The sequence below is a fragment of the Acomys russatus genome, chromosome 30 (assembly GCF_903995435.1).
Source record: "Acomys russatus chromosome 30, mAcoRus1.1, whole genome shotgun sequence".
In the NCBI taxonomy this organism is placed as follows: domain Eukaryota; kingdom Metazoa; phylum Chordata; class Mammalia; order Rodentia; family Muridae; genus Acomys; species Acomys russatus.
In genome coordinates, this window is record NC_067166.1 from 10,468,905 (window position 1) to 10,494,765 (window position 25,861).

The 25,861-nt window shown below is 42.1% G+C and overlaps 1 protein-coding gene and 1 pseudogene across 4 annotated transcripts in view; one reads left to right on the forward strand and one right to left on the reverse strand.

Annotated features, from left to right (window-relative positions):
• The window catches only part of Pde4d (phosphodiesterase 4D), a 1,424,262-nt gene that overhangs the window by 1,289,603 nt on the left and 108,798 nt on the right, over nt 1-25,861 (reverse strand). The window lies entirely within an intron of this gene.
• Nucleotides 17,552-18,457, forward strand: LOC127212455 (39S ribosomal protein L48, mitochondrial-like; annotated as a pseudogene).

The window sequence follows — 25,861 nt, forward strand, 5'->3', positions numbered from 1 at the left end:
TACTACTAGGAAACAATGTATTTCACTTGCTTATTGCCTGTCTCCTCTTCTACGATGTAAGATTCATGAAGGCAAGATTTTTTTTTTTAATCTTGTCTACTCTCAGGACTAGTTCGGTTGCTGATATCAAGTAGGTGCTCAGTAAATGCTTACTAGTAATTGAATAAACTGTTGACTAACCAGTGGCTATTCCTCCTATTCATATAGTCTATTCTGAAGGCTGAGCACTGTGGTTAGTTCAACCAATACCCATTGATGTCAGTTGCCTACTGTATCATTCACTAATCACTGTACACATAGTAGTACAAAGGACAGAAGTTGATCATCTTACATTTCTGTAATCAAAGGCCCAATATTGTCCAGTGGTCTAAAAGGGTTTCACAGAGCTGCATTCCTTTTTGGGATTTCTGAGAAGTCTGTTTCCTTGCCCTTTCTAGCTTCCTAAATATAGAAGTCATGGACACTATATGGCTTGAACCCTCTTCTTGATTTTTAAAGACAGTAATGTTGCATCCTCTGATAATCCTTCCTTCCTTCATTATCTCTCTCTCTCTCTCTCTCTCTCTCTCTCTCTCTCTCTCTCTCTCTCTCTCTCTCTCTCTCTCTCTTCCTTTAAGATTTGCACTGGCCTCTCCTGGATAATTCATATTTGAAGATGATCTGATTAACACTTAATTACCCTCGATTCTGTAACCCAGTACATTCATGGATCCCAGGGATGAGGATGGGGACCAAGTGACAAGGCCTCCTCTTTTGAGGTGACAACTGTGATGTTCTCTCCAAGATCCACATTCAGCCTCACACTTTGCCCTCCAGAGATCCTTGTTGGGATGCAGAACAAAGTCTCCAGGCCCAGAGGCAGAACACATCCCACTTAGGATTCTCTCTAAAATTGTTGTTCCTTTAACCTAGATGACAACATCAAATTCAGTCCCTAAAACCCAATCTTCTCCACAGAAACTGGGAATAACCAAACCCCTGACACGGATTTTGATGAGAAGGAAATATATATCTGAAAGCACTATGCACGTCAAATGCACAACAAAATAACTCATAATCCCAATAAGCCTCTCCAGCGCCAAGGGCAACCTGAGTTTGATACCTATTGCCATTTTGATTGTATTGATTCCTGAGGAAAACTGTGTAAATGTTCACTTGCATACTTTGGAAAAGTCAAAATCTTAGACAGTGTCTCTCACAGCCCAAGTACTACACTCCACCACCTGGTTTGCTGATAACAACATACACAGACATACCAGTTATAAACGTAAATTTTTCAAAACACCAGACTGGGAACCAGCTAATTCTTACCTTTGACCATCTGAGAAATAATTACTGAAGTCATTGGTCCAGCTCTTTCTAGTCTTTGAAAGGAGAAAGGGAAAACAGGTCTCATTCAACTTGTAATTCTAGTGCCAAAAAAATTTACCTGGCAGAAATGCCTAAAGAATATTTGTTAAATTAAAGAACAAATTAGCACATTAATGACTGAGCAGTTTGTTAACTAGAGATGTGCAACGGAAACCTGCCCACGGCACTGGTGAAGTTATAGATTACTATCTTCATTTTATAATATTTTAAAAGAAAAAAAACTCACATCAAGGTTTCCAGGTCCAAGGGAAGAATTACTTTCTCTTAACTCTGTAAAACTACTAAAATTCTTTTTTTTTTAAAGGCAACTTCTTTAAATGGGGACTACTAGCCTTCAGTCACCATGGCCATCATTTAATGTTTCTCCTAAAGTTCCTCAAGAAATGTATCACAGGGGAAAAGTTGAACTTCTCAGTCAACTGAAAGACATGAAGCCTGAAACAGATTGAAATGGATCTTCTCATTAGACGGATGTAGCTGATGTCTCTAGGAATCCAGGGAAGAACCCTTTTGGGGCTAGGAAATGTCCTTGACCCATCGGGATCTGATTCTGAATCAGTGCTGATAGATCTTCCCTGGTGATAATCACACATTGCAGAAGTCACAATGATTTATCTGGAGATGTGTTCCAATAAAGCAAGGACTGCTCTGGAGAGATGGATTAGCAGTTAAGAGCACCTGCTACTCTCATAGGGGACTGGAATCCAGTTCCCAGCACCTATATGGCAGCTTACAACCATCTGGAACTCCAATTCCAGGAGAGCAAACACCATCTTCTGACCTGTGTGGGCACTAGGCAAACAAAAGATAGATACACGTACTTAATGCAGGCAAACACTCATCAAATAGAAAAGGAAAATAAGTAAATAAAGGACCTATGCAAATCCCTGGACCTGGCTCCATAGGACTCAAGGTCTATGGGACTCGCGGTACAAACCACTTAAACCACCATGAGTAGAAGCATCTCACTGTAGACCAACTCCCCAAGAAGGCAGTGGGAGCTGCATCTTTTCCCATTCTACCCTGAGTGGTTGTATTGTTTTTAAATTATCTGTATTATCACTATGATCAGTATGCCCAGATAGCAATCAATCAAGACACAGACATTTGCTATATTTTATAATAGCCTTAGTTAACCTGGGGCAGGGCAGACATTAATGCTCTAAACTGTTCCCATAATGGGGCAGGTATGGGGTCCCTGCCCCAATCCCATGCTATCTGTTTCTAATAACTTCTATCAAGCTACCTCCCATCCATAATCCCAAATACTTGCTAATGTTCCTCATCTGGGCCGAATCTCCATCCACGCATGCCATGGGTTTCTCCTCCATCTAACTCATGGCGGCCTTCCTCTCCTTCTCGAGTCTTTTTCTTTTTTCCTCGTGGAGCTTTTTTTTTTCCCCCTTCTTCCCAGGATTTCTCTCTCCCTCCTTGGGACCCCTAGCCACACCTATCTCATCTGCCCTACCCAAGTGGGATGGTTTTTTTTTTATTAATTAGCATCAAAATACATCAGACCATCCCCCAACATGGTTGAGGAAGAGAGAAGGTTTTTCTAAGCTATGCGAATCTTTGTACGTCACATATTTACATCTGATATTAGGATATGGATCAAGAGGCATCACTTGCATGTTTCCTTTTGAAACTGAAAGATTGGTGAAAAAATGATTAGGCAGAAAGACCTCTGAAAATAGAAAACACAACTAATTCAATCAAGAAGTTCAAAGAATAAGACAGTTGTTGGATTTGATTTAAAATATTCTTGATACTCAGCCGTAAATGAGAAATCATTATCAACAACCTCCTTCCTCCAGCCAAAGTCCAAGGAAGAGAGGAGAACATGAGGCAGAAAAACAATGTACAAGCTGAGGGATGGGGCATGCTATGAAATGCTGTCTTCTGAACATGCCACAGCCATTGAGCTCATGAACTCAAAGCTTCTGTGGCTACCTGTACAAGTTCAGCACAAAATGAAGCCGGGGGAAATCCCTGCCTAGTTGTGGGAGGTGCTCTCCAGAAGGAAAACTTAGAGCTATTAGAGGAACTCAGAAGAGGAAATGAGGGATGAATATATTCACATTTCATTGTACATATATCTGAAACTCTTTAAGAAATACAATAAAATTATGAATAGAATGCCATTCGATTTCAAAGGCAAAGAGCACTTTGCCCATGTGAGTGTTTCTGTCAACAGAAGATTCCAGTGCAATAGGCGGCCCCCACGTTCATAGCTAACATCTCAAGTCATCCAAATCTAGTACAAAGAGGCAGCATTCAAGCCATTTCTCTTCAGGTGCTCACTGAACAGTGCAAGGTCAGGGCAAATAAGAAACTGAGCAGCATTGACTCAATAGTGCCAGGTTAAAATGAGAGTCTGGCGTGGAAACAGATAGCTTCACAGTAAAAACTACTGAATTAGGCCAAGGAACCAGTTCATACACAGAAATGAAACTTCTTTTATACGTTGTTGCCAGCAAACCCAAAATGGTTATCTTCCAACGGTCTACACATTTTCCGAAATTGTCTAAATGCTGCGTATAATTTTTAATAATAAAACACTGTGATTAATGCAGTTTTAAGGGCTAAGTAGCCTTCTAAGCAGCAAAAGTTAACTGTGGTCTCTTCTGGTGGGCTTCCATTCTGTCGTACGAACGTCAATTCAAATCTGGGATCCCCACATTTTTCCTTAGGAAACTTGGGTTACCACTATACACTACATTATGCTAATTCCGACTACCAGCCAGAAATCCTGAATTCTAAGTCACATTGTCTATTCATGTATGTTTAGGATCTCCTGTTAGGAATGGGGCAGGTGATGATGCTGTGGCAGACCCATAGATCTCTTCACTTAGTCCTTCATCTGTGCTTCTACACACACACACACACACACACACACACACACACATATAGTTCTGGACTAGAGGTTTTCCTGGAGGCAACAAGTGAGACCCAGCCCAAGGAATTCCTGTAAAGATGATCACCCCTCTCATATCTTCATTTTCAGAGCAGCCCCAAAGGCTAATAGTGTTTAGAGGGGAGATACACTGATGTTCCTGGACTGGCCAGGCCCAACCCAAGAACCTCAACACTCCTCACTCCCTCAACCCCAAGACAATTTCTAGTGCTCCAACTCAGTGGGTAATTGAAGAGGAATTTTCCTGGCCCCGAATCCTGTTCAAAATTCTACAAAACCTCCACCTATGTTGTAGGACTTTTTGTATTCGTGGAATTTGACACCCTGTATCTGCCGAATAACTTGTTGAAAACCAATCAACCTGATTATTCTGCAGCCCTTTCAAAATGTAAGGTCTTTTTTTTTTTTTTTTTTTAATTTCTTAAGAAACTTAACTCCTGCTATGCAAGATGGCCTATTCCGCAACAATGGTTCATAATTACATCTATTTACTTTGACAGACCCACTGCTCCTGATAAAAGGCCACCTGCAGCATTTTCAAATTAAGGAGTTCTCCTACAAAGAATATTATTATTAACAATGTGAAATACTGATGCTCTAGAAGGGAAATATAGTCAAAGACCACAACACAAGCTTTCGTCATCATGGGGTCTGGGTTTGCCTCTGCGCTCTCAATGTAGGGAAGGAAGCACTGGAAGTAAGTCAGTAAGTAGTGAGGAACAAAGGATGGAGAAATGAAATCTTGGGGCTAGATCACAGGTGTCTTAGAAGCACAAATTGTGCCTCTTCTTTAGCTTTCTTTTGTGTCTGGGAAACAGTACAAAATCCACACTGTTAATACCAGGTGTCAAGATGGACAGAGAGCAAGCAAACCAAACTCCCCTCCAAAGCCTCTGGCCTTCTATCCTTGAACCTTACTTAGGTGCCCATTCCATGAGGCTTTGAACACCCAGTATTAATGCCTCTATGACGACCCATTCGTTTAGTCAGTAGCATGTATTGTGGTGGAGATTGTTGAACGCACCAATGTCCTCATTTAAAAAGATAAGGGAAAACTAAGCTGCAACTCATGGCTATTATGAGAATCATCTACGAGTGCCCAGATAGAAGGTTCTGTTAGACAGCTTTTGGAGTACCTTGGAGAAAACCAAAGCTGTGTGCCTTGATACATGCCTCTTTTCTTTCACACAAGACCACCTAGCTGCTGCCCAAATATGCACATTTGTAACAGACCTGTTAAAATGGACCACTCATGTTATTTCTTACATCATACTTTCCAGATGGCAGAGTTCAATGGGAGGAGTCAAAATCAGTGTTTATCGGAACTAAATTTCTCATGACTTGTGTTTTCCTTTACCAGTCACAGAGGGAAAATGGGCTGGAAGTCTCCCATTTGGGAAAAGATCCCATCAAATGTCTGGTTTCTTCCTTTGTTTTTTTAACACATCTTCCTTGGAGATGCCCTTCTGAGCATCCCTCCCTTGCTGGTTCCATCCTTGTCACTTCTTCAAGGCAGGGGAAGAACTTAAGGTAAGGCTGAGACACCATGGAAGATGAGCATGCCAAAGGGAAGTTTCTCTCCTCATGCTGACTAGGAAAGAGTCCTACTTCCTCCATGTTGCTCCCACCTCCTAAGAACCTATTTAGCTCTGAACTCATCCGTAGGTTTATCCATTGATGAAGTTACTACACTCATGATCTCAATAGTATGAAGGTGTGAAAGGTTGTCATCTGGAGATCAAGCTTTCACACATTAGGCTTTTGGGGGTCACTTCATATCCTAAGCATAAAATTAGACAATGGAATTATTTTCATCCCTGAGTAAAGAAAGGGGAAATTCTATCATTTGTAGAAATGGGGGTAGGATTACACTCAATTATCCACAGTATTATGTCAACTGAAATAAGACAGGCACAAAAAACCTTAACAATCTCACTTACATATGGAATGCAAAAATGTCAAATCCATAGAAGAAAGTAGAATGGTGCTAACAAAGGCCAAGGCTCTGAGGACTGAGTTAGGAAGAGATTGGTCAAAGAATATAAAATGTCAGATAAATACAATAAGTAATTTTAAGGGCCCAATTGTAGAATATAATAACTGTGGCTTGTCTACCTGAACTACAATAACTATATTATGTATCTGAAACTTACTAAAATGTATGTTTAAGCCCATCGTGTGTAAGCTAATTTCAGAGTAAGCTGTCATGTTGCAAGAGCATCAGATAACAAACTCCTATAAAATGATATCATGATGCCATAAGCAATCATGTACCCATGTGGATAATGAAGAGTCTAGATGGTGATATTCATGTGCATGTAGCAAGACAAATATTAATTATATGATAAAGGGTTTCATTGTGACATTTGCATGTACATAGTGTATTTCTATTATACTCACCCACTTCCCTTTCTTGTGTCCCTCCCATTCTTTCTAATTCCTTTCTTTCCAACTAACTCCCTTCTATTTTCATCTCTTCTCTCTCCTCCTTTCTCTTTCTCTCTTTCTTTCTCTCTTTCTCCTCTTCCTCCCTTTTCTCATTCCCTCTCTCCTTTCTTCATGTGTCTGCATATCTATCCCAATGAATTCTATTAGAGTTGTTTATAGGGAAGTGGGGGAGGGGTTTTCAGGTTGAAGACAATGAAGAGTTACTTACTACTATTAGCACCCAGTTTGGAAGATCTCCTGTTCATGGGCAGGTTTGTAATCTCACCTTCATGAAGGATTCACCCAAGGCTGCTCTGATAGTTTCTCCCAGACACTGACCACTCAACACATCAGCTAAAGGAAGTCTGGCAGGTCAGAATTAGAGTGATGGTTTTGACAGTGACTTTCACTTTTTCTTTTTCTTTTCTTTTTTCTTTTTTTTTTTTTTTTTTTTTTTTTTTTTTTTTTTTTTAACCTTCCAGTATTTGGACAGAGCAGTGGCCTTCCATCCTGGCAAATAGGTATCTATTTCCAGATAAGTGCTGATATTCTGGGCACAGGCAGCATGGTTAGTATTTTGCCATCAGGTGCAGGAGTGACCAAGTTTAGAAAACTAATTATTGCCCAGGTTCTTGAGTGCTGCAATTCCAGAATTAATCATTACTGGGAGAAAAATCTCCCTTGAAGGACCCTCAGCTCACTCTACCTATGTGGCAGTGTGGGATTCTCTTTAACACCCACCAAGACAAGTGCCCCATTGGGCTTGAAAATGATGCCAGAGTCTCACTCACTTTTCAGGAAGCACCTTCACCTCTCCTACACTTGGAGGTAGACTAAGAGCTGGCATCTACTTAACATCTACTATGCATTTTGCATGAATTCATCGACTTCCTACACCAACCCTCTGCAATAGGACTTACCATTGGCCGCTCTCAAGTAAGGATTAGAATATGTTGCTGAGTTAAGATCTATGCTCAGGTTTGTCTGACTCCCACACCTTGTGAACCACAACACTGAGCCATCAGCCCCCTTGGAGTCATCACCAGCATGCTGCTAACAGTCAGTCCACCCTACTTCCTCTTGATGATTAGCCATGAGTCCTACATTTCAGCTCCATAGATCCACAAATCGAAATTTCAGCTGCCTTGAAACTCCAAGACTGGTTACTAATACAGATGAGAAAGGAAAACGCTGAGTTTACCCCGGTTTGTAACCTTATTTAAATAACTGCTTTACATCCTTCCCACTGGCCCATTCAAAGCCTCTTTCAGAGCTGAGCTCTTGGCAGGCAAGTTGTGCACATTTGTAAATGAACTAGGGTTAGCATATGCTAAGTCAGGAGGTGGTGCTGGGAGTGAGAGGGTCACCATAGCTTTCATCTCCAAGTATTAATTACAGACGTTTCAAGAAAATGCTATAAACAATTTTAATTTTATCTTTTCTTCTCCTTCCTGAAAAACGCACCAAAAATAAATGGTTTTTAAAGAAAACAATATGCCATCAAGACAGGAACTGAAAAGCTTGAAAGAAGGCCTTCGGTTGAAATTGCTTGACTATGTGTGGCTTCAGCCTCTAAGCCCTTTCCTGTAACTTGGCGAGTTGTCCACCATTTAAAGCTCACTGGGAGACAGAACCATTTCCGTTAAAGCCGTTCAAATAGCCAGATCATCAGTACCTCTGCCTCTGTCAGTCATGGCACTGATCATAACCTGGTCATGGACAGACCATCGTCCCCCTCAGGCTTCACGTCAGGAGCCAGGGGACTTCCATGCTGAGGACTGTGGTAGCAGCAGCCACAGTGTACCACGCAGCAATGTGTTCAGCTAACAGCAGTAGTGGCCATGCAAGCCTCACATCTGGTGCACAGCATGACATCAGCAATAGCTCACCAGGATGGCTCTCTGGTGTGGTTATACTTGGCTCTGGCTTCCTTCTGTTCCCACTCATATCCCCAGCAGTCCTGGTAGATGGCTGGTGTCTCTTAACAAATTCCTTTTCTATTTAGCCAGCCAGAGGCAGTTTCATTGCTTGCCTAATGAACATATGATGAAAATGAACCCATTTGTACTAGGGCAACGGTGATGGATTCCTGTTATTTTAGGAGCGGAGCTGTCGTTAAGTCCACATCAGTATTTGAGGGTTACCCAAGTGCGCATCTGGAACATCTCAAGGATGGTCAGCGTTTTCAACATCTTTTCATGACTGAATCCTGCAATGGTCACTACCCAGAGCCCCACTTGCTACAGAAGAATGTGGGTGGGAAAACAGGAGTGGGTGAGACTGTGGCTCCAAATTTTTAAATTCATTGTCTGCTGTATTAGAGAGTAAGTTCTTATCAAACCCCAGGCATGTTTAATAACATAAATGTATTATGCTAACATCCCACTATAAAGCACATTACCTCATGGATCTCCGAATGAAGCCAATGTGGTATTAGTGGGTAAAAAGTGGAATGGGGCTTAATGCACAAATTTCTTTATTTTATTACGTATGAGAGAAGCATCCAAGGAGGAACACTTGGGATACAGCCTTCTGCAGTACTTTAGAAGAAAGCCAGTTCTTGTAAGTACTGACACATTGTGCTACTACTATTGTATAGAAAAAAAATGAAGCTTTAAACAGAGAAAAGGTATATAAACAACACCTACAATATGTGGCAAGAGTGCTAGGAAAGCGAGGACATGATAAACACAAACTCCACGTAGTTCCCGGAAAGGGCTGCCCAAAGAGAAAGCTCCCTTTTGTGTTGAGCCGTGTAAGCTTGCTGCCTTAATTTGCTACTAGGCTTTAAATTATGACATAACACCTTGAAATATGGTGATTTTCATAATACAAATGCAAAGAAAGGAAAGATGAGTGATGATAAAAAAAAAAAAGGTACATCTGGAGAACTTCTTTTTAAGGCTACTCAACTGGTAAGGCCTCAGAAAACGGCCTAGACATCCCTGGAGCAAATGCTGGCTCCCATATCTTTCCTAAGACGGGGGAGGGATCCTGCATCTTTCTCTCAGCAAGAGCGCTTCACAGACAGACTCTGCACCTGATAACGGCATACAGTGGGTGGTGATCACATGATACTGATCCTTGCTATTGTCAATCACAGCTCCTCCCAGCGTCTCACTCCGGGCACCATCTCAGGGATCTCTAAGACCATGCTAGGAAAGGTAAGACAGAACTATTTCTTTGTCTGAATTGGCACTGTTCAAGAAACTCCTTCTGTTGGGCCAGCCACATATAATGGTCCACCTTCTCCAGAGCACTGAAATTGTTTCCAGAACCTGTTTGCAGCATCCATCCCTGTATCCACTTACATCTCGCACACGCGGATGCAGTCCGTGCTCATCTTTATAACACGTGAATAAACAACCCAGAGAGCTTCCAGCTTCTTTCTTAACCTTTAAGAACACTTCAGAGTGACCCACAATAAAACCTCAACATCAGTACCCAAAAGTCAGGAAGAAAACACAAATTTCTAACTCCCGATTCGTGAGCATAAGAGAGAAAAAGAAATCCAGCAACAACAATTTAAAAAACAAACAATCTTAAACATAATTACACTGCATCTTGTATTTTTAAATTATATGGAAAATAATGTAACCATGAGTGAACACCCCCATTTCAAGAGATGTGTATAAAAACCTGGCTTGCTTGTCTCCAAAGTACACTCAGATACAAACACTAAAAAAATAAAAATAAATAAAAAAAACCAAACAAACCTTAACTTGGAACTCTGACAGCTGAAGAACACAAACTAAATGACTTCAAGTGTCCTCACTCAGAGTGGACGATGACAATAGCTACTGGGAATGATTATCTGTTTGTTGAAAAAAGATGCCTGAAACTAGCAATAATACGAGAACAATAATTCCATCCACAATGCTCATGGGCAAAGAACACTGAACTTTAACAGCAATATCTGAAAAACACCCTGGAGGCTGCATGACACACTTGGAAAAAGTCTGACTTTAGGCAGCCAGAGATCTTATGCTGAAATATCAGCTCTACTGTCCTCCTCTTTGAGACTAAGTTTCCTTGGATGATTGATGACGATGGCATGATGATGGTGGTGGTGGTGGTGGTGATGATGATGGTGGTGGTGGTGGTGGTGGTGATGGTGATGATGGTAGTGGTGGAGGTGATGATGATGGTATGATGATTATGATGATGATGATGATGTGGTGGAGGTGATGATGATGGTATGATGATTATGATGATGATGATGTGGTGGAGGTGATGATGATGATATGATGATTATGATGATGATGATGTGGTGGAGGTGATGATGATGGTATGATGATTATGATGATGATGATGTGGTGGAGGTGATGATGATGGTATGATGATAATGATGATGATGATGCGGTGGAGGTGATGATGATGATATGATGATTATGATGATGATGATGTGGTGGAGGTGATGATAATGATATGATGATAATGATGATGATGATGATGTGGTGGAGGTGATGATGATGATATGATGATTATGATGATGATGATGCGGTGGAGGTGATGATGATGATATGATGATAATGATGATGATGATGTGGTGGAGGTGATGATAATGATATGATGATAATGATGATGATGATGATGTGGTGGAGGTGATGATGATGATATGATGATTATGATGATGATGATGTGGTGGAGGTGATGATGATGGTATGATGATTATGATGATGATGATGTGGTGGAGGTGATGATAATGATATGATGATAATGATGATGATGATGATGATAGTGGTGAGGAGTGATGCTGCTGATGATGATTATGCTGCTTGATGTGGTGGAGGGTGCTGATGGTGCTGATGATGATGCGATGATGTGGTGGGGTGCTGTTATCTGATGCTATGATGCGCTGATGCGGTGGAGGTGATGATGATGGCAGTGATGATGGTGACGGCAGTAATTAGAGATAACCATACTAGTCCCTAGATCCACCTGAGCTAACAGTTGTAAGAAGGCTTCCAAGGTTCCCGCCATACAAAAGATGTTTAATAATTTCTGGCTCTAAGTCTGGTCTCTGGGGTACCAACAGGCGCAAAGAACAGCCTCACTTCTGCTTGCTGTGGGCCCAGGCTGTGTCCCTACACCCACCACATATCGGCAGTCCACGGGGGCACCACTGAGTTGACAGTTGTGCCTTGAAGCATTTCCTGCAGTGTGCAGAAAGGCTTTCTGCAGAAAGATGGCATCATGTTTAGAGCAATTGCCTGGCTTCGCCCCAAGTGATACTGTTAGCGGTTGTCCAGTAAAATGCATACAGGGTATTTGTGACCCGGGACAACTTCAAACAATACTGTGAATCAGTCCTAAAACCACCATGGTGATCCTGAACCACTGTCATCTCCTTTCCCTGTGTCCTTCTAGTCAGACATATCATGACCATCCTGGATAAATGCTCCTCACCGTTGCAAAGATACACTCCCTTAAATTGTAGCTTTTCAAAGCTAACTAACCCAAGCATCTCCCAAGCCTTGTCACCAAACTTATCTGCCTGATGTCCCACTCACAAAATAAAGAATCTAGCACTTACTGGAGATCTAATCTAATCCTCTACATAAGCAGTAGGGAAAATGAGGCCCTGAAGGCCAGAGGTGGCATACTATCTGCTGACGGAGCTGCATCTAGAGCCCAGAAGCCCCAGATCCCAGACCAAAGCTGCCTCCACTTCACTGCCCTTAATAGGAAGCTTGGCCACTAGATCGGAGCAGTGCTGCACAAAAGGCTAGTGTCCTCCTTCCTAAAGTGATGCTTGCTTGTAAGAGAGGCCTTGAGCTGAAAAGAATGTGTAATGCTTAATTTCTTTTTTTTTTTTCTTTTTATTTATTATACCTTATTCTCATTACACTCCAATTGTCATCCCCTGTTCTTATCTTCCCTTTCCCACCCTCCCTCCCTCCCTCTTCTACTGACCACAGCCTATCAGGTCTCATCAGGATAGCCTGTATCCCATTCCTCCATGTGTCTATAAAGCTGCCCTGCCAAGGGGAAGTGATCGAATCTTGGACCATCAAGGCCAGTGAATCTGGACCCAGGGGAACCTGCACAAACTGATGTACTAACCAAGGCCAATGCATGCAGAGAACCTAGGCCCCCTGCTCAGATGTAGCAAAGGGGAAGACGGGGAACTGCCTCTGGTCCTCTGCAATACTTAATTTCTAAACAGCAGCCAGGGCCAGTGAGAAGATATCTGAGGTTGAATGAGACTCTTTCCCCCCCGCCCCCAAATCTTCCCACCTACACTCCCAGAGAATGCTGTGCTGGTGATGCAAAACATGACTTCCGTTCTTCCAGCCAGCCATCAACTCGACAAATACTTGCTGAGGGTACAGTATGTACGAGGCATGGCGCTATCGGGAGTGGAAGTTCACCCCCTCTGCATGCCAGGTAGCATACTTAGCACTTTGCCCTATCTGACTCGGCCCCCCCTCACCACAATCACATGAGGCAGATACTGTGTTCTCTCTTTTACAGATAGGAAAACTAGGCCTAAGCAAAGGCAAGCCGAGCACTGCACTCTTGGAGTTAGCAAGGAGAGGAACCGGGATTTGGGCCCAGCCTGCTCGCCTTCAGAGCTGGGCCTTTATGGCTGCTCCTCGCACTTGCCCTCCAGCAGACCCACAGCTGCCCCTTGTTGGAGAATGTTGTAAAACTTGCACAAAGAAAGGCAAGCAAAACATTCAGAACAATGCTTGGCATATATTAAACACTTTCTCTTTTTGTGGTTAAACAGGATATACCATTTTAATAAAGCCTTTGTGCGGTTTGGCTATCAGTGACTCTCTGGTTTGCAAATTACAGTAAATGCCAATATTCGTATATAAATGCCACCGAATTTCATCAAGGCCTAGCCACTTAAACTGTTCACGATTTTCTAAGTAGGAATAAAAGATAGAGATTTTCTTCTCCCTGCAGTCTAATCGAGCTAACTGGTTTTTGTTTTGTTTTGTTTTGTTTTTCTCTGTCTCTCGCCCCCTGTTCTTCCCTCCCTCCCTTCTCCATTTTATTCATTTATCTGGAGACAGAGTCCCATTCATTCCTCATTTAACTAGTATACAGTGCGTGGGTGGTGTTTAATAAAACCATGTTCACTGCCTGACTAAGAAATCATCAGAATGGAATGTCGGGAAAGCATCGTTTTCATTGGAACAATGAGTTTATTAACCTGAGTGCAATTAAAACTCAAATCTTCCTCCTAGGACCACAATACTCCACTTAAGCGAAGTTAAAGGCTCCCTGAAGCAAAGTCACTGAGGACAAAGAAGCCAGGGTTGCCAGAGCAGAGCTTACAACACAACAGCCACGGTGACCGGGTGCTCATCCTGAGTAAACTCCTGACATGCAAAGTGGGCACTGCCACATGTGGCAAGTGGGCACCTGACACATGTGGCAAGTGGGCACTGCCACATGTGGCAAGTGGGTAGCTGACATGATGCATGTGCGTGAAGAGCCAGGCTCTCTGACCTCATTTTAACTGATAGGAATAATCACGCATGTGTTGGTGGCCACCACGATAGGCAGCACAGTTCTAAACAGTGAGTCACAAGGTTAGAATAAGAACTTGAAAAAGCGATACCTAGGTTTGTCGGCAGACTCTTGACTCCCACGAAGCAGAGGCTCCTGTGAGACCCTAGGCCACGTTTCTCTGATTGTTTCATTCCCTCCCTGTGTCTAACCTTTCCAGCTTGTATATGAATGACCATAGAGGGCCAGAGAAAGACATTATAAAACATAGAAAACCATTACACTGGTTGGTGTTTTGTTTTGTCAAGTTGACGCACTGACATATTTGTAAAGAGAGAGTCATAACTGAGGGAATGCCTCCATAGACTGGTCTGAAAGCTCTACGGGGCGGGGGGGGGGGGTGCTATCCCTGAGCAAATGGTCCTGCATTGTGTAGGAAAGCTGGCTGAACAAGCCATGGGAGCGAGCCTGTAAGTAGCATTCTTCCGGGACTCTGTTTCAGTTCCTGCCTCCTGATTCCTGCCTCGAGTTCCTGCCCTCACTTCCGTTCATGATGAACTACAACTATAAGCTGAAATAAACTCCCCCCAAGCCCCGACAAGTTGTCTTTGGTCATGGTGTTTTATCACATCTACAGAAGCCCTAAGCCGGCCATCTTACAGAGGAAGGAATGGGGGCAGAGGTGAGCCCTCCCACCCTGGCTCCTGTAGTGATAGAACTATGGAGACAGTCTGACACACAAACCTGCTGCCACTCACAGCTCTCAGTGTTGATAAGCTTTGTTCTTAGCCTACTCCTCCCCATTTTCATAACTCTCCCCTGCTAGAGATAATGTGTGGCAATGGCTTTCAGTTTGGGGAATTCTCAAAATCCCACAAGCTTAGAGCTTCTGGCCCTGTGAGAGGCAATGAGGCTACTGTTCCTACCCAGGACTCGTTAAGCCATTCCATGTGGTACTGGCCTTGTATCTAATAAGAAAACTGAGAAAACAACTTGCCGCTTAAACACCCTCGAATGCTACAGGATGGCCTGCTAGTTCCTCATGGTCTGCACACCCACATACATGATTATATTTGCTGAGTTTCTGATTAGAAAATCCACTGCTAGGAATTTCTTTTAATTATTATATTTTAATTCCTAAAGCATTCTTACTAGCTAATGATTACCATTTCTAATTTTTTTTTTAAATCACAGATTATTGAAGTGTCTTGATTAGGAACACAAAAGAGAAAGTTCTAGAAACAAGATTTAAAAGCAAGTTAGACCTTAGCCTAGCCTTTCCCACCTCACCTTGTCCCATTGTCACAGCACCCAGTGGCACTGGCTGAGGCTTCCTGCTCATCCCAACAGGTGAGCTTCTTCCATAAATTTTGGTTTTAGCTTTAAAACTTTGGGAGACAAAAGTTGCATTTCCATTAACTGAAAAAAAATTGATATATGCCTTGCTAAATCAAAATAATAATAAAGTAATATTCATAACAAAAATAATTGGTAAGTGTAGCCCTTTTAAATGCATGCATTTCTACAGTGAGTTGAGGGTATTCTTTTTAAAACTTGCTTTGGTAGTTTCTTTTCTCCTTGTTTTAACAAAATGTCCGAGAAAAAGTACCTCAAAGGAGGAAAGGTTGAGGAGCGTGGCCCTGGAATAGAGCCCATCACAGCAAGGAAGACATGGCAGTAGTCTTGACCTGCAGCTGCATGTGCAGGAACTTGCTCACAGCTGGGTGAATCAGGAAGCAGAAATCAATGGTGGTGGCTGGTACTCAGCAGACCTTTCTAACCCCTATTCTGCCTGAGCACCCAGCCCATGTATTATGTGTTTGGTTTCTTTCCTCAGTTTCACATCTCTGGAAGCATCCTTGGAGACATGCGCAGAGGTACGTCCGTCACACAAGTGATTCTAAATCTGGCCAAATTGACAATAATGATTAACAAGAATCTTGCATAAATATGTGGAGTTTTTTTACATTACTTATCTTATTTTTGAGATTATAATATAATTACATCATTTTCCCTTCCCCCTTCCCCTTCCCTTTCCCCCTTCCCCTTCCCTTCCCCCCTTCCCAACCTTCCTACATACCCCTCATCGCTCTCTTTCAAATTCATGGCCTCTTTTTCTCATATTTGTGATATATATATAATGGCTTGTTATTTCATCATGGCCTGAGTCTTTTGAATTTTGTTTCTAGAACTTTCTCTTTGTATTCTTGAACAAAATACTTAACCTCAATAATCTGTGATCAAAATAATAGAAATGATACTTACTAGCTAGTGAGAGTACTTCAGGAATTAAAATATAGTAATTTTTAAAATTCCTAGTAATGGATTTTCTAATCAGAAACTCAACAAATATAACCATCTAAGTGGACACAGGTCAGGATGAAATAACAAACCATCCTATAGCATTTGAGTGTGCTTAAATAAGTCATTTCACACACACACACACACACACACACACACACACACACACACACACATGTATATACACACATATATTTATGTATTATATATCCTGTATGTTTTAGGAATATATTTTAAAGTATAATAATATATTTACTTCAATAATATACAATCCTAAATATGACCTTCTCAGTCTGCATAATATTACACATATGCCTGTTTCCAGGGCTGATAACTTAGTATCAGGTTCCCAATTGATGTGTTCTTCCCTGAGGAAGACTATTTCTCCTGCTGTTAGCATTCCTTAATTTCCTATAGCTTTTTTTTTTTTTTTTAATAGGGTTAAGGCCTCATGGTCTTTCCTCCACCTAGTCTGGCATGTCTATTGTTTTTAAAAGCAAAAAGAAATAGAAGAGCCTGAGGTAATTATGTCTGTTATCTCAACTCCTACCATTATTTTTCTTTATATCTCAAATAAAAATCCCCAGGACACTATTTATAACAGACACGGCTCTGCTCTGTTTGCGATGACACATCCTCGGTGATTAATGGGAGGTGTCCAGGGTTTATAGTACTGTCTGACCCAATGGTAAATTGATATATATTCTCCAACAAATTCCATTTGAGCTCATGATTTTTCTACAAACATGCTGCAATACAACTACCATATTTCTGAATTCTCAGCAAAATTTATGATTTATACTTCAGGATATATTATTGTGTAGGTGCTTAATGTAAAACTACCAAAATAACAACATTATGATTTCCTGTCTTCATTTTATCCTGGTTGCTTAATACTCTGTTTTCTATCAGCACCATTTTAAATGAAGATTAATTTCATTTTCTATCAGCTGTGTTAATAAAAAGTGTTGCTGAGAAAATAGGACTATATGGTACAATTAGCTAATACCCATTCCTTCTATTTCTTATAAACACATTGAAATAAATGGCAATGCAAACGAGATTGGGGATTTCAATCTGCTTCCTAGTGGCTGGTTGGAAAAGCATTATAAACTCAGCACAATTAGCCTTTGGTGCTCTAAGAGCCAAGAGCAGTGGGCTCAGTGAAATGCCGAATAGATTTAGGAACAAGATGCAGGATGAGGAATTTAAAAGGCCAAGAGTAAAAGGGGTCATCCAAATGGGCTGTAAAAAGTCTATGTTTGAACACCTTTCCAGCTCGCTTTCAGAAGCCCAGAGGTTGTGGCTACTGGGACGTGTCCTTGTTTTGCTCAGAAGCCACAGTAGGTAAGAATGAGCAGGGCCCTGGGAAAGATGCCGGGCCTGTGGATCAATACTGCTTCTAAGCAAGCCTTTCCCTTCTAAGATTCAGAACTCTGAGAGGGAACCCCATTTGTTCTGCAGGTGGTATCCTGAGGACCAGTCAACACTACAAGACAAAGCCCAGTCATGGCAACAGAAGATACAGACTCTTGATCAAATTCCACAGCCTAAAAAGAAGAAAGCCAAAATCTGAGTGAGAGCCATTAATCTGGGCACAGATTATGAATATAGGGCTTTAAATATCTACCTGACTGCTTAGGACATGACTCTAGAAGAAAGTCATGCCCAGTATGTCCACCGCCTCTGCAACTGGCTCTCCATCAAAGTTGAGGAAAGTTATAAGATGCCCACTAAAACCATGGAAGTACATGGCTACCAGATCAAGGCAACAAAATGTACCTAGACTCAGTCCTTACCACCCATGAGTAAGTAAGCACTCTGAGTGCTACGTTTTCATAGATTTTCTTAGAAATACTCCAAAGCAATCTTGCAGAAGGAGTCAGGTTGTCAGCGAGGGAGCACACCAAAGAAGACTTAAAGGGAAAGTTCAAAGCTCCACCGGAAGTGGAAGAACTCTTGGCCAAGTTGAACTAAACACTGCAAGCCCTTTCATGTAACTATTGATCTCAGGGAAGTTCTTCCTGCATGATCAGAGCTAAGGAGGAGACTGACTGTTCACACTGGGAATGCCTCCTGAATCTGTGACATGTTAGGCTTCCCTACCTTAACAAAATCTAGAGTATTCTCCAACTAATAAATATCTGCTGTCAGTGAGGTGTGGGGAGGGGAGGAGTCTATGTTTAGAAAAGCTCTGAGGAGTAGCCATGTGGAGAAAAAAGCTTGCTATCATACCTCAGAGTACCTTTCCGTGGTTTATTATGGCTGCAAAGGGTTTAAAAGACTGCTGGCCAGGTCAGCTCCTGAACACATTAGAATGGAGGGAGAAAAGTTCCCTCAGAAGATCAAAGAACCCCAATTTGGCCAGAAAGCCATAATGATCACAGCAAAATCACAAGGAATGAAATCTGGTTGCCCAGCAGATTCAAAGCTCATCTCGTTTCCAAGGAAGGAGGATCGAACCGTCCCCACCAATTGCTTCTTTCATTCTAGTAGAAGCTCAAAATATATCCCCAAGTTTCTTAGATGCTCCTTCTATGAAAAAGTACAGCACTCTTCCCATCAAGAGCAAGCTTCCCCCTCGAATCCTGGTGAGCACTGTGTTCACTTACAACCAGGAGGACAGAAGACGGAAGACCACATGGTTTCAAAGGCTGGACATGAAAGGCGATGCAGCTTCTATCTTCTCTGTTGGAATACAAATGCTGGAAGCCCTGAGGCTCCACATATGTTGTGACAAATAAGCTGGAAAGAAGCCAAGCCTCCTGGAGAAGTCACATGATGACATCTGGTCACCTCACATGTAAGCAAGAGCCTCCAGCTGACCCCAGCCTTTGCACCAAGTCTCTTCTGCTCTGCTGGTGCCCACAGCTGGAGCAACCACAGCCCGTTCCCCGCAGAGCCCTCACTGACCTCTTGACCCATATCCTCCTGTGTAGCTATAACAAAATGACTGGCCTCTGCTGCTAAGCTGTCTGGTAATTTGTTACACAGCAGTAGTTTCTGGAACAATCCTATTATGGAATTGCCACCTCTGATCTTTCTCCTGGAGATTCTAATCCTGCAATGAGAACTTTTCCCTTGTGTGTTTTTATGCAAGGTCTCTTATGCAAATGAAAATCCTGCATATCTCATGGCTGACAGACGCTCCTCAACTCATGATGTCACCCTTCCAGAAATCAAATATGTGTCTGCCTCCTGTCCATCAAACAATCTTTCCAGTTCTGCCTCCCCTGGAAAGTCTTCTGGGTTTCATTACAGAATACATAATGGCCTACAATTTTCTCTCATCCACTCCCTATTCTCACTAATAACAACTGATAGGTACCTACCAAACAGCTAAATATCATTTTAAAAGAGAGAAATATAAACCATGAGGTCTATTCCTGAAGTATTTCATACCCTGTCTAGTAAGTACAGCTACGCCATTTTTCTACCACCACCGGTACAGAACAAAATAATTGGGAAAGATACATTCTCACCAATTGCATGGTATACATAAGAAATACATTAAGCATCTTATCCCCATGCTTCTACAAAGTATGTTCATTCCATGCACATTCTGGTAAGCCAATGGTAGCAATAAAAAGTGATTCTTTATATCTAAAATAAGATAATCTTCAATCACCTTTTCATACATTCAACAGCCATGTGTTGATCTCTTCATGTGCCAGCTCAGAGGATATAATCGGGACTACCACAGATATAGTCCTGCCCTCGGGAAGCTTATATTCCATTGCAGTAGATATACAATGAGTGTATGAGCGCTTTTTAAGATTACTCACACAGAAGAGGAAATAAAGAATATGATGCAATGTGAAAGTGACTGGAACAGGGAGGGCTACTTTGGCTGAGTAGCAGCTGACTTGAGATCACAGCATTGAAGGTAGGTGCTAAAGACAAAAGGCACACTGGTAAGATACCAAGAGCAGGGTTTCAGGATGAAAGAAACTCGCAAAACCTCTAAAGAGGAAATCAGTTTATTTTCCAGGAGCAAAAAGCCTGTGTGGCTAGAAAGACAAAGATGGAGAGGGAGAAGCAAGAAGACAGCACGGAGAGCTTATGTGCATTTATAATACCAAACTTACAATGCTCCAAAAGTTACAAGATGTCTTTGTTATCATTGTAGCAGAAACTATATGCTTTCCAATGTAAAACAAGCAGTAACAAGTAAAAAACTATCCATGCTAGTAGTGACATGATACTAAGCACCATTGTACTAAAGTCTGCCAACTCAACTTCAGTTAAATATATATATATATATATATATATATATATATATATATATATATATATATTTGTCCTCTATTTCTGCTCTTTGAGTACAAAACAACCTTAGTCCAGAGAGAGGACAGGGTTAATGTTTATAATATGATGCTCAAAATAGAGCCTGTGCAGGCCTTGCTAATGCATTGTCCTCAGGAAGAATCTTTAAACCCATTTTCACATCCTCTCACCTATGGGAAGAGCTTGGTCCCAACAGTTCTCCCTTGATCAGGCGAGACATGTCACCGAATAAGGAAGTTTCTAATAAGGAGACCATTACCTCATCCAAGCCGGGGACTATGAGGGTGATAGAAAGGGAAATAAACAGGGCAGTGTGATATGTGTCTTAACACATATTTTGTGCATAGAGAGGAGCTAGAGGGATGAGAGAACGCTGCCTGTGTTCTTATTTAGGAGTCTAGAAAGATGTGCCCTCTTGGGGTGGCCCCTACCAATGGTATTCAAGGAGAACCTCGAAGTATTGTTTCTCTGGTTAGTTCTTTATTCCCTATAGCAATCACTATGATAGAGGCGAAAGTCAGAAGGATTGTGGGTAAATTCGAAAGTAACTACAACAAGGAAGTCTCGTAGCAGAGGATGGGTATGGAGAGTCAGCTTCACATCTCTTCCTGAAATGGGCCCTGGATTTAGCAATGTCTGGGACACACTGAGAATGCTTATACCATTTGTTTCCAAAAGAGCCAGGGAAACTGTCTGGGCCCCATCAATCCCAAAGACACCCGCTTCCATGTGATGCCAGTTGGAACCTCAGTCAAGAACAGCCGTAGGCCGGGCACTCCTGGAGAGCAAGTGGGTCCACCCAGAAGCATGCCTGTAGGTGCAGACTCTTTTGTCTCACGGAGAGACTGATTAGGCCTCCCTTCCCTCTCCTTGTATACCCAGCTGCCATCTCAGAGAGGAGCTATTAAAAGTGGCTGGGACACTGAATAATCTGGAAGCCTGTGAACTTTTCCTAGAGATGAGGCCCTCTCTAAAAATCAGCATGTCAGAGCCGGGTTTAAAGCTTTGTTTATTTTTCTCTTATGTGCATGCATGAGTGCCTGAATTTGTGTGTATATGTACCATATGTGCGCCTCATGCCTGAAGAGGCCAGAAGAAAATGTATGGTCCCCTAGCACTGGTACTCTAAAGCTGCTTTGTTTGAGTGCAAGGACCCCAAGCCAGGTCCGATACAAGAACATCAAATGCTCTTAACCATAGAAACATCTCTCCAGGCCCCACATCACGATTTGAGGCAACTGGAATATTTGGGTTTTTTTTTTTCTCCTTCTAACCAGCAGAAGTTTGCTCAGTGGAAAACTCCTGAAAACAGCTAAAAATCACCACTAAGAGGCCACACACTCTCGTGCCAGCTGCATGATATGAGAGTGGAATTTTTGACATGGTACAAGTCTTTACAAACAGCGTCTCACTTAGTCCTCAGCCACATGGGGCAGGCACTAAGACTCTTCCCACTTTACAAGGATGGAGGAGGGTCTCGGGTTAAAGACCCTGCCAGAGCTCACTAAGCATCAACTAAGTGACTGACGGGGTCTCAATAGTTTGCTTGTTAGAGCAATGCAGATTTTGCCCTTATGATCCTGGCAATATTACCCACTAGCAATACTGTGAAATGAGCCTCTCCCAGCTCATGCTTATTTTTAAATACTCACGAGGCACATGCCATAAGGAAAATATTCTCTTTCTGCTTTGCCACAGTCATCTGAAGTGAATAAGATCTTTCCCACTTCACATGCAAAAACCCTCAGCTCAGAAATCTAGATAACTTACCACCAATCCATTTTTGCAGCTAACAAATGGGACAGCTGACATTTGAACCCAAGCCAGGGACCAAAAGGAACAAAATGTGAGCTTGTAACAAATCCCAGGATGCAGGGGAGTTGAAGACCTCTGAAAAGTCAAAACCTCCCAAGTCACGATGCTAAGGCTGTAATAAACTTTTACTGGTTTAACCTTTATGGTTCACGAAGAAGAACTACAATTCTCCAGAGTTCCTTTCTCACCCACCGTGGTGCTCTCTATGAAAATGGTCACAACTAGTTAAACACAAAAAAAGGTGGCTTAAGGGACTAATTTTAGTAGAAAGCTAAGTTACTTACAGACTAAAACTGTCCTGGACTTTCAAGTTTATTGTTAACAGGGTTATAGGAAATAATCAGAAGAAACCCAGACATATCACAAGAGAGAATAACATACAATTGCAATTGTATGTTAGAAAATAATTGTAGTTATTTTCTAAAGCCAAATGACCACTGTGTAAAAAAGAACTCAATAAAGATGTTCACTTCACATCAAAATAAAGGAATTTCAAATTTAATTTTATTTCTGGATATTTAAGTCAAATTCAGGCTATTAAACTCTGAAAGAAAAAAGTGATACTTAAAGATTGTCTCTAAATTAGAAAATTAAAAATCAGGTTTACATGAAGGAAATTAGCTCTAAAACCAGATATATAGCTTCCCCACTCATGATTTCACATAGATTTTTCTCAGCCTTGCTACATAAAAATCTGAATTTTAATCTGTTTTTCTTCTGTCACCACTGATGCAACCAAAGGTGGCAGTTAAATATGTGTGACACTGTCCATATTTATTTCTTCCTCCCTCTCTGAAGATTCCCCACAGTGAACCATGCTTTTAAAGAGATTAGTAGGACAAACTCATTAACTTGATGAAACAGTAAAAGTCTTAGAGCAGCAAGTGTTTTTATCACAGTGAAGTTGCTGCTGGTTTTGCTTGTGTTATTTCTGCATCCTTTACATCTTCTTTATGAATAGACAGATCAACAACTCAATTATAAGTGTCCTCAGATCATCTCAGGGAAAGTGACCTCACCACTGTTTTCATCTCACCAGTGTGTGAGCTACGACACCCAAAGTTATGGAAAAATAGATGTGGAGTATTTCTTTTCACCTTATAACTCTCCACACTCCATCACTGAAGGAGTTCAGGACAGATACTAGAAGCAGGAACTAAAGTGGAAGCTACGGAGGGAAGAGAGCTTACAGGACAGCTCTTATTAGCTGCATCAGATTGCTTTCTTTTGCCTTCTCAGCCTGCTTTCTTATACCATCCAACTCCAACTCTCTAGGGGTGTCACTACACCCAGTGAGCTGGACCCTCCCACATCAATCATTAATAAAATGTCAAAATTAAAATTAAAATTAAAACGTGCCCCCAAAGACTTGCCTACTGGCCACCTTTATGATTAAGATCCCCTTTTCCCAGATATGCCTAGGTTTGTGTTAAGCTGACAAAAAACAATCACTATACCTTCCAGTGCTGGGAAGTACTCAACAGCATACCTGCACCCCACTTTGTTGTACCTTGCTTTTGTCTTTTTTCTGCATTTCTGAATCACACCCTAAGAAAACTGATTTACATTGTTCCCAAGAAGAAAGAAGTTTTATCCCTAAATTATCCTGGTTATTTTATGCCAAGTTAAACCCCACATGTTTTCAATGTATAACCCAGGACTCTGTTACAGTTCTGAGCAAAGGAAACAGCGTATCCTTTCACTAGTGACCACAGGCAGGTCTTCAAGGACACACTACATCATTTAAAGAACAATTTGCTGCTTAAAAGTATGTGTCTCACCGATAGTAGTAGATGCGGAGACCCACAGGCAGACACTGCATTGGAGAGAGTCTAAATTGGAGGCTTCCTTCAGGTCCCTCTCCCTCTGAGCTTGGGGAATCCCACAGCAGAGGAGACAGAAAGATTGGAGGAGTCAGAGGTGATGGAGGACACCAGGAGAGACACACACGCTGAATCAAATAAGCAAGGTGCGTATGGACTCAGAGAGACTGAAGTGGTAAGCACCGGGTCTGCGGGGCTCTGCACCAGATGGCTAATAGCTTGGTTATTTTGTAGGACTCCTAATTGTGGTAGCGAGTCTATCTTTAACTTGTTTGCCTGCTCTTGGGATTCTTTTCTTCCTGTTGGGTTACCTTGTCAAGCTTTGTTGTGAGGGCTTTTCCCTAGTCTTATTGTATTTTGTTTTGTTAAAAAAAAAAAAAGTATGGGCCTATATCCCAGCACTCGGGGAAGCAGAGGCAGGAGGATCTTTGTGAGTTCAAGGCCAGACTGGTCTACAAAGCGAGTCCAGGACAGCCAAGGATACACAGAGAAACTGTCTCAAAAAAGAAAGAAAGAAAGAAAGAAAAAAAGAAAGAAAGAAAGAAAGAAAGAAAACACAAAACCAAAAAAAGGATGCAACCCATACTCCACAGGTAGCACGTATTTGTTAATTTCACAAATCCTATAGCATTATTTAAATAACTCTTGCAACAAATCCTCTAGGGGTGTTTGCTTTAGTAATTTTTGCAGATGAATAGAATAAGCTAAAAGAGTATCTTCATTACTTAGTTAACTGGATTCGTGGTTTCAGAGGGCTGGGGTAGATGATGGTAGAGCAGTGCATGGCAGAAGGAACAGCCAAGAGGAAGACACAGAGGGCACACACAGGAGGAAGACACAGAGGGCACACACAGGAGGAAGACACAGAGGGCACACGCAGGAGGAAGACACAGAGGGCACAAGCAGGAGGAAGACACAGAGGGCACAAGCAGGAGGAAGACACAGGGGGCACACGCAGGAGGAAGACACAGGGGGCACACACAGGAGGAAGACACAGAGGGCACAAGCAGGAGGAAGACACAGAGGGCACACGCAGGAGGAAGACACAGAGGGCACAAGCAGGAGGAAGACACAGAGGGCACACGCAGGAGGAAGACACAGAGGGCACACGCAGGAGGAAGACACAGAGGGCACACGCAGGAGGAAGACACAGAGGGCACACGCAGGAGGAAGACACAGAGGGCACAAGCAGGAGGAAGACACAGGGGGCACACGCAGGAGGAAGACACAGAGGGCACACGCAGGAGGAAGACACAGAGGGCACAAGCAGGAGGAAGACACAGAGGGCACACGCAGGAGGAGGACATAGATGGCACATTGAGAATGGCAGGAATCTTTTGAGAATTCAGAGGCCACCCTCAATGACATGCCTCATCCACCAAGGCCGCACTCAATCCTTCCCAAATATTACTACCAACTGGGGACTAAGTATTGAAACATATGAGACTAAAGGGAC